The 10,191-nt window shown below is 48.1% G+C and overlaps 1 long non-coding RNA gene across 1 annotated transcript; it reads right to left on the reverse strand.

Moving 5' to 3' along the window:
- Positions 1–2,149: 2,149 nt before the first annotated feature.
- LOC115247137 (uncharacterized) lies at positions 2,150–6,079 on the reverse strand. Its single transcript, XR_003886184.1, has 3 exons — positions 5,522–6,079; positions 3,771–5,397; positions 2,150–2,948 (listed from the first exon to the last, which is right to left on the reverse strand). It is a non-coding gene; the product is annotated as an uncharacterized lncRNA (long non-coding RNA).
- Between the last annotated feature and the right edge of the window lie 4,112 nt (positions 6,080–10,191).

Here is a 10,191-nt window from a genome sequence, read left to right on the forward strand (position 1 = left end):
GTTGTCACTCGGAGCCTCCACTGTGTGGGTGTGTGTGTGTGTGTGTGTGTGTGCGTGTATTGCTCAGTCGTTTGACTGAAGGCTGTGTGTAAAAGGTGTCTGTTAGACTGGTTTTTACTTCGTCAGCTCAAAGGCAAAGATTTATAGTTGATCAATGAGGGAGAGCGAAGCTCGAACCCTCCTGACAATGTAAGTAATCAAACTGTCATTTAGGCCGGAACATTGGATGGGGGGTGGGGGGGGTAGATAAATGGTGAAACGCAGAAGGATGTGTGTTTGTGTGCGCCTTTGTAGGAGGAAATCACCTGTGTTGGCACAGCAGAGGCTGTATTTTGTCAGTGTATTGAGATCTGGTCTGCACCTGTTGTCTGACACACACACACACACACACACACACACACACACACACACACTCACACACACACCAGATGAAAATCAGATGACAGCATGGCCAGCCTCATCAGATGTGCCCACTCCTGTTCTGTTCATTAACGTCCAAACCGAAGGCGGCTGGCCTGGGGCCTGCTGCTAGTCCCGCTCAGCTGAACAGCACCCCCACAAAGCAAACACAGAGGCGCGGGCGCGCTAGCAGCGACAAAGGCATTCGATTCAAAATAAGGCGGATAATGTGTGTTCGATGGGCTGTGACGGCAAAAGAAGAAGAGGCGCGGAGGAGCCGAAGCTCCAGTTCGCCCAAGATTGGCGAGCACAGCCCGTAGCCTCGGTTTTTTTGGAGGTCAGCTGGGAATTTCGGATTGGCATCGCCTGCGTGACGCCCACATGCTCTGCCCGTTCTCCCTGGGATGCCAGCGCCACCTGCTTACATTGTGGATGGCAGCTTTGGTGCCCAGCAGGAGGGCTGGACGGACAGACTCACAGACAACATGTTTCAGCTAGTTTGTTTGGAAACCTGCGGCTGCCCAGCCAGGGAGAGGAAAACTTTGGGTGAGAGGAACAGAAACACAGAAAGGGATTTTTTTTTTTTTTTTGGCTTTCCGAGAGTTTGCCGCCCCTCGCTGTGCGACGGGACGCGCCACCTGAAATGATTGGCAAATGTGTGACGCAAATGGTTTCCTTTCATCAGATTGTTGTGAATAGGTCGCATTTATATCGGCCGGCGCAGGGATCAAAGCGGAGGGAATAATAAAAAGAAGAACTTTCCACACAGCTCCACTAAATACGAATGAACCGCACACTCATCAGTCAGCCGTGAGTCATAAAAGGACACAACTCCGCAAACAAACATGACATCGACCTTCCGACGGCGTCGGCGCATTTTTGTTGGCGCCGTTCGATCATCTACCTACTTCAACCTTCTGAGATGAGTGAACACAGAGGAGGAGGATGCAGCGCTGGGGTTTGACTTATTGGAAAACTTTTTCGATTAGCCCAAGTGTGTACTTTTTTCACCCCCCCACCACCACCATTACCACCAACACCCCCCCCACCTGAGGCAAGGGCAGATGTTACTGCGGGCACGAACAAGCGAGAGAAGGAAATGACCAGAGCAGGAGGGGAAACCACCTGCGGAGGAGAGGAAAGACTGAAAGAGCAACAACTTCCTTGAAAGCCCCTCCAAAGAGCTAGAAGTGTCCCGGAAGACATAAGCACACACACACACACACACACACACACACACGCACACAGAAACAAACACATCTAGAAGTGAGAAGTGTTTCTGCAAAGGCTTGTTTTCTATTCCATCTCCACTCGGAAGAACAGAATACCTCTTCGCTGCAGAGCGTCAGACAGGAAGTCAGCAAGATGAAAAAAAAAAGAATTTCCTATTTTAAAGTCAAGGTTGGGCGGTATTGCTACATCAGCGCAGCCCTCCACCGTCCGTATTTACACCTCGCAAAAGGAGGGCGGCCAAGTGTTCTCGGAGCGTTCTGACAAATGAAGCCCTGTTGGGTTTCATGGCCAGAACTCCTCACAGGTTCATTTTAGTGCCTTTTCTGAAGGGCAACATCTACGCAGCCATTTACAAAGAATCTGGCCAGTTTTGATCAAAAGGAGAGGATGAGAGCTACTAGGAAATGCCCTTTGTAGCACAAACGGGATATTTATGCGTGGCCACGACAGGCCTAATCAATCATTAATATTCTGCTGCTCGTATCCGCTCTTGTGCAGACACACACATGGAGAAGGAGCAAAAAGGTCACAACACTCTGTCATCTGTAGCTCTCGCTTATATTTGGAAAACAAGGCTTAAGCCTCCACCTCCACCTTTATATTTATGCTTGTAGAAACACAGATATGGGATTAATGTAGAATCATTCATAAATGGAGCTTTAAACTGATGAAAAGCGATAACAATGGGAATCTAGTGTTTCATCTTACGGACTTTCAACAAGAATAATTGTGCATTTGTTTTTCTTTTTGCTAATGGACAATGTTTTCATGCAGGAGAGAGGAATTTTTGAAGCATAAGCATAGCTAACTGTAGCTTCTCTACATGTACCCAGCCACTCTCTTAAAAGACATGCAAGTATCTCAGTTATTGGAGATGCTGTGTTGACCCTCCTGTAAATATATTTAATATCTTATAGAACATCCTTGCTAATTTTTTTGATTGGAAATCAAAAACCACCTTTGATGGACCAGTGTAGCTGCACTTTGGTTGAGGTGATAATTGAATCCTTCTTTCTTTCCCTCCGTCTCTCTGCTGTAACATACGGCTGGTGGTTTCCGTCCAGCTGCCATCGACGCTCTCCGGGTGTCATTTCCACTTTCTAATCATCCCCCTCCGTCCCAAAGGCACGGGGCTGAATCGCGAGAAATAAAACACAGGAGTGTGAAGCCAGTCAGACTGCGAGAGTTGGAGACGAAGAGCAGTCCCATCATGCATCTCTGCAGGAAGTCTTCCTCCAGTCAATCATAACCGTCGGCCCACTCAGCTTCCTGCGCGGCAAATCTCATTTGCTGCCTCTGCTCCCTCGCTGGCGCGACTATAAAAGGAGGATGTGGGGATAATGTGCATTATTACTTTTATCCAATGTAAGTGAAGCAGGCCAATAATTGCTCAGTGTTGGAGTTTTATTGTTCCCAGCTGCTGCGATCATTACTAAACGTCAAGGAGATGCAACATTTCCTGTCAACTTAACGACAGTAATCACTCCCCTCTCCCTGCATTCTTCCTCCGCTGAGCGCTAGCAGCCAGCGCGGCCCTGCGAGGTGCGGAGATGAGGCTTCTTCATCATCTTTATTGGATTCCTCCTCCAAACCCAATCACGGTAAACACACACTGCATCATTTTCCAATATTTTCTCATATCGACTGACTGCCTGAATGCAGCTGCTGGGATTATTGGCCAATAATAAACTTCTCCATCCATTTTTAAAAATGCTCCTGAGTGAGTTACTGCACTCCCGCGTTTCGCCATTGACGCTAATCCAAAAAAATATGTCGCACTCAAAGCCAAGAGCTCGGTGACGGGTTTTTTATAACCTTCTTTTTAGTCCCTCACCTGTGAACGACAGGCAAGAAAAACAGACTCATTTAATTTCCCGAGAGAATTCCTGGGTTGTTGAAGGTGTTGTGAGAGGGAGAAAAAGAAGTGGAGAATGATTTTTAACTTGTTCACAAAGGCACGGGCTCCTGATTTACAGCTCTAAAAAACACTCGGCGCAGACAAAACAAGCTAAATCTGGTCCGCCTCAAAATGTGGGTCTCGGTTCGCTTGTAAATTAACCCTGGTGTGGTTTATTCATAGTGTGAATGCAAACGGATTACCAAGCAAAAGACGTGAAATGGACCAGAGAGGAACTAACCTGGCACTGAAGGAGGACCACAGAAACCCACAGAGAACCACAGAGAGGAGGACCAGAGCACCAGCAGGGAAACTGCAAGTTAGCAACGGGGATGAGACATTATGCATTTATTTAAATGAGGCAGATTTCAATTATAACTTAGAATTTGGCCACATGAAAAGCAGAAGTAATTTTATTTACGTCCCATATGTACATCTCCAAACAGTTCAATTGTCTCCTGTCGTCACTGTAGGGCTGCACCTTGGGGTAGGAACTAGCATAGCACGAGTGTTTTTGCTGATTTTCCAACCCAGGCAGCGATGCTTTTCACGCCCAGCCCCCACATGGTGTAAGCAGTAAATGTGCCTGTGCCAAGCTGTGTGCTGGTGGGCTTGTTTGTCCCAAAACGAGGTGTGGTCAGGCGCATTTCTATCTTGAGACGGGCTCCATTAACCAACAGAAATAACTCAAGTATCAGGTTTATTTCTCCCTGCTGGCTGATGCCCAGTTTCAAGGCAACCCTGGTCCAATATTGAGATCGTTACAGCAGAAATTAATCATCAAGAAACGGGTGTTGCAGCCTCCTCTTCGTACCTAATAAACTGTTTCCCTTGTTTCCCCTAAATTTGAACGTGCACGTGCTCGTCACCCCCACCACAGACAAACACATTCCGTGTGCGCCCTCCCCTCCTGAGCATTTGGTCTGAACCTGCCTGCCGTTTGATCTGAGCCACGGGACAGAACTTCAGCCCGCCGTCCTGCACACGCAGGGTAGCAAAGAGAATTATTTAGCATTTTTCGCCGCGCAACAAAAGCATTTGGGCTCAAAGAGCAGCTGCCCCCACGTGCTTGATCTAACGTCGCTGGAGCTGCAGAACCGAGCTGTGATTACAGGCGTCCTGTCCGTTGTTAGCCCATCACACCGGCACTTTAGGCGAAATAATATGAAAATAAATAATCATGCCTGCTTCACGATACACTGGAAACAACACGCTTCACATGCGGAAATTCAGAAAGAGGGCACTTCCTGGCGAAGAAAAGTGCTGATGTTGGTGCCAACAGCAGCTGGTACAGCTGACAGGTGGAGCCAGACCTCCTCCTGCAGGTCCGATTGGCCCGGTTTTAGGACGGGCTGGTCCTGCGCTGGTGTGTCCAAGTCCATCACCATGTCCCCACTTCCTGGTAATGGAGCCTGCACAGACGACAGGATTGTTTCAGCGACTAAAGATGAGCAATATGCTGTGAAATGGTTAGCAAAAGCCTTAGCTGGAAGGTTGCTCATTGTTTTTCATGCAAAAAAAGACATTCCTATGTGAGAATTATTCACACGTCTGGGGCTGCAGCCCCCCAGCTGTGGCTTCAGCCCACCGCCGAGGTCGGGAGCTGCTCATGCCTCAGAAAGTTTGCCGCTCCACGGGACCAGCGAGGGAGCATCTTGTAACTTCACTTCTTATTCTGTTCGTCTGCCAGCCTCATTCCCGAGCCAATCTAGGAAATGAGGCTCTCTCTGAACCTGGTAGACTGAACAGAATGCGAAAATTGACAGGTACGGCGCCGTCTGCCAAGCGGCGAGGCTTCCTTCCTCTCCCATCCCAGCGCTCCCGAGATCAATCTCCGTGACGCGCTGAACCCGCGCGCGTGGTGCCTCCTATCAGCGGGGAAGGTAATGCACAGGTTAATTATCCGAGTGACTCTGTTCAGAGAAAACACACCGGCAGCCAAGTGCAGCTCTTCTGGCGCCGCTGCTGTCGCGCACGATATTCTCAACTTACCGCTCCTTTCAGCTCCCAATGAATCCGTCAGCCAGGAAACGCCAGGAAGGAGGAAGCGTTTGAGGCGAGTTGACGGTCCGGACGTCTGAAATATCGCCTCGCTTTACAGGACCAGTCGGAATTAGTATTGCTCCAACTGTCGCTTCCCTCCGAGTTCATTCCGTCTTCTTGTTGCCCTTTGACCCCTCAGCCGAGGCCCCATCCCAGCTCAGTGCATTCCAAAGCATCAGCCGGTTGATGATAGGTGGCCCTGCAGAAGGATTAGGCAACCGTGGCGCCTGCCTCGGTGATTGAGGAACGCTCTCCTGCCCCACTCAAGGACGGGCCTTGAACGCTCCAATCTCCAGGACCGACTCTGGGACTGTAAGCCTCCTGCAAGAGCATTCTGCATTCACGCTCAGAGACGGACAGTGAAAGAAGCGCTGAAAAGACATGAATGTGAAAGGGTGACACGTTTTACCCTCTGAGCCCCCTCCCTAAACCCCCGCCCTCGCAATTGAAAGCGGCGGATTTGCCATTGGAACAAAACGGCGCCTCCACCTTCTCCGCTTTGATGGCGCCCGGGTGAGGGGTTTTTCAGTCTTGCCGCTCTTATCCTTATCTTACCTTAAGATCCGTGTGTGTGTGTGTGTGTGTGTGTGTGTTTGGGGGGGGGGGGGGGCTGCTTTGAACAGCACCAACCCTCAGTGGCCAAAGGCTCATTAAGATGCAGACACAGGAGTATGCTAATTTTACCCTACATCCTAGAGAAGTAAAAAAAGACAACAAAAGGCTTCATTAAAAAAGAGCATGCATTATTCAGAGAGCAGCAGGCCAGTGGAATGGCTTAAGGCCAATTACACACTGCTGGAATCTCTCTGTGACCGTTCCACCGAGCATCTCTGCGCTCTTTTGTTTGTCCACACATTGCAGCTATACTCATGCATGTGTGCGTGGCGTCTTTATTGGCCTCATCTTCTTCCTTTAAATCCTGAAATTGAAAACCTACAAAGTGCCAAAACAAAGCTGATTATGTGCTGTAAGTTTGGGTTCATGACAGCAAGAGAGTTTCTGTCCTCAACTGGCCATGAGACATCTTTTAAAGTGCCCTGCTCCCCCCAGCTTTTAGCTGCACAGTTGGGATATGTCTTATTATACAACTAGAGGGACGCCATAGCTAAATATTGCACTTTCATTCCATCACTGCAGTCAAAAGACGTAATAGTATGAAAAAGCTCTGCGACCAGTCAGGAGCTGTGCCTTAAAGGAGACAGGGAGCAGTCGTCAGCGAAATGAAATGAGCGATTCTGTGTCTCTTTACAGCGGAAAACAGGGCCGACATTAGTGGCAGCAGACGCGCTGATGAAGACAGAGGCCGCATAAAAGCCGGAACAGGGCAGAGGAAGCAGCCCAGCCTCCGTAGGACATTTGTTTGTCTTCTGCGTGCTTGTCCAGGTTTAATATCGAGGAAGCCGAGTGTGAAGCTCCAGCAGAATCCAATCCTGCTTTATGTGAAGAGAGCGGCTGGAAACTGTCCGAGCAGCTTCAGCTGGGCAGGAAGTCGGACAGAGACAGGAAGGAGTAAAGTCTGTGGACGGTGGACGTCCCCGGCAGATCAGATCACACAGCAGACACAGCTGCTGGGACGCAATTTATTAACACTGGAAAACAGGGAAGTGTGTGTGTGTGTGTGTGTGTGTGTGTGCGTGCGTGCGTGCGTGCGTGTGTGTGTGTCAGTGGGGGGGATCACATGGCTGCAGCCTATCCTTCTGTCACTTATCTTGTCACAAGGCTCACACACTGTACCCCATTGTCGTTACATGGTCATCAGCTTGTCGTGTGTGTGTGTGTGTGTGTGTGTGTGTGTGTGTGTGTGTGTGTGTCTATTTGTAATCTCCCTCAGATAGGCCACAGCAGTGGGGGAGTGGTGTAGATACTGTATTGTTTCCTGGAACAAATTCTCCATAAAAGCTAAATTTTGCTGTTATTATTCATCATGGGCAGTTTAGATATCAGCAACGGCAGCAGGAGTAGAACTTTAATTTCCATTATGTTTGTAATAAACATATTAAATCAGACATGTCTTCACCTTTTAAGATTTTATTCCAGTGTGTGTGTGTGTGTGTGTGTGTGTGTGTGCAGCCTGGGCCGCCTCCTGGTCCTGCTCAGTAATGAGAGAAGACAGTGCATCGGCACCAGAACCCCAGACCTGTCTGCTACATTGAAGATATATGGGGTGACCGAGCACGTGAACCCAGCATGATACACAGGAACACACACGCAGGAACACACAGATGCAAACACACACAGACACACACACACTCACGTACACACACACTCCTGTCACCTCTGTTACCTCAAATATGCAAAAACATAGCAACACTGCAGAGACACAGAGAGCAGATGAGGACATCACACACACACACACACACACATAACACACACACACACACACACACACGGACACATTCCTAGGGATGCTGTGCATTTAATAGTTTAATGGTATAATGTTTGATTTTAGACATTGAGTTAAAAGATTGAAGCGAACTAACTGATGATGGATATTGAAAAGAATTAAGAAGACTTAACTATTTAACGTGTCGTTCTGAGGAACAACTTTAAGATTGTTGACAACATTATAACTGTTGACAACATTATGATTATTGACAACATTGAGATTATTGACATGATTAGTCCTCCTGAATCGTAATATGGATCGAAGCTTGTTTTGTCTTGTGTTTCTACTGGTAATTGTAGATGACTTATTCTTTGGTGTCATGTATTCTTGAGGTGTGAAAGCAGAAGAGGATTTCCAGAAAAACCTACAATTGACATGGTTTTTTGAAAAAATGACGTCACTTTTTTCTCTTTGCTTCATCGACACTCAAGGCGAAACGGCCAAACTGCTGGGTGGGTTTAAATCTGCGGGGGGGGGGAGAGATATCCCTCAATATATTTTGTCGACAGTTTGAAATACCTGACAGACACAAAAACGGGGCTTCGTACCAGCACACAGTCGTCCTAATTGACTGGGCAGGGGGGTCCAGAGCACCAGCCTCTGCCAAAACACATGCAGACTCACAAGCATGCTAGCATCAGCACTGTCTCACCAGGATCCCGGAAGACTGGGAAACACACGAGAACTCGACAGGAGGTACACCTGTTAGCACGCACACACACACACACCCACACACACACACACGCGCGCGCACACACACACACACACACACACACGCACACAGAGTATTTGTGTTATATTATACCGTGTTCATGTTAAAACATGAAATAAAGTTTAAATATACTCAAACTTAAGAATGATGTCATGCACTCAGCGAAAAAAAAAAAAAAAAAAAAAAAGGTCAGCATGAAATCATCTCCACCTCTGGGCTGCTGTAACTTCAATTAGTCTTCCAGCATCCAGGCATCCTGGATCCTCAGATAAAACTCAGGGAGAGGGGGACCATTCCTGCTCCCATCCTTCCCTCCAGACACTTTCCAGCCAAAATGTGGACTGACGATTAAGTAGGATTATGTGCTCTATTGCGACAACCGTGCCCTGTGCCCAAGCCCTGCGAGAGTGTGTGTGTGTGTGTGTGTGTGTGTGTGAGTGCATGTGTGCGCAGTGGAGAGAGAGAGAGAGAGGGTGTGTGTGAGGGGAGAGAGACACAGGGAAGGAGAGAGCAGAGGAGAATGTGCTTTTGTTCCAACTGAGCCCCTAATTAGCCAGGCTAATTGAGCTGTTAATTGATCTGTTGTCTTAATTAAACATCTCCTGACGCTTCTTTGCTCCTTGTAGTTGGGAATCTGAGGGATAAGCGTGTGTGTGTGTGTGTGTGTGTGTTTCAGAGGTAGCTAGCCCAAACAGATGACGCTAATCTTAGTGGGCCGACTCCATTAGACACTCTGGTGTGTTTTAGTTTAGGGTTAAAGCTGTCATCATAGATTTGTTTGCAGTTATCCCGGCAGCGAAATGCCCTTAAAGCAGAATCTGATTACAGTAATCTACGCGCCGTGGCCTTCGATAAAGCTGCCAATTTCGACGAAATCTCCTGAGCGACGGGGGAGGACTTTAATCACAACTGTGATCTGCAGGTTCGGAGGAGGGGAGCGCGTTCAGTGCTCCGTGGAAGGGATCTAATTTGACAAATATCTGATGCTAAGCCAGCTGTAGCTGCACCCTTTAGGGTGGGAAAAGGGGGGGTTCAGAGGTCGTGAAGTACCTAGAGGGGGTGTGGTGAAGTAAGACTGGTGGCACGGGGAAACAGGTGAAGGAAATTCTCATGTAGGCTCTGATAATGATTGATTCAATAGGAAATGGTTAACCAGCAGACTTCCTGGGAATGTTACGCAGATTAACTATTACATTAAGGCATTACTGAGCTGACCTTTGCTCCCTCTGGGAACGACAACAACTCCGGCTGCAGGACGGGGACTGGGACTTTCTTCTGCACCACCTCAGCAGGTTTTGGTTATAAATGACATGCGGAGGAAGGAGTAGCAACATTAATTCAAACGCGGAATGCTGCATCTTTGTTAGCCGTAGAAGTAAGAGGACAATTTTCTGTTCTAATTAGCATGGCCTGAGCTTTCAGTAATCAAAACAAAACCGAGCGCACTGTGGCAGATGTCACATCCATATACTCTGTGGTGTATTTAACAGGTTACCATGGCAGCCAAAAGTGGGCACACAC

The sequence above is a fragment of the Takifugu rubripes genome, chromosome 2 (genome assembly GCF_901000725.2).
Source record: "Takifugu rubripes chromosome 2, fTakRub1.2, whole genome shotgun sequence".
NCBI lineage: Eukaryota > Metazoa > Chordata > Actinopteri > Tetraodontiformes > Tetraodontidae > Takifugu > Takifugu rubripes.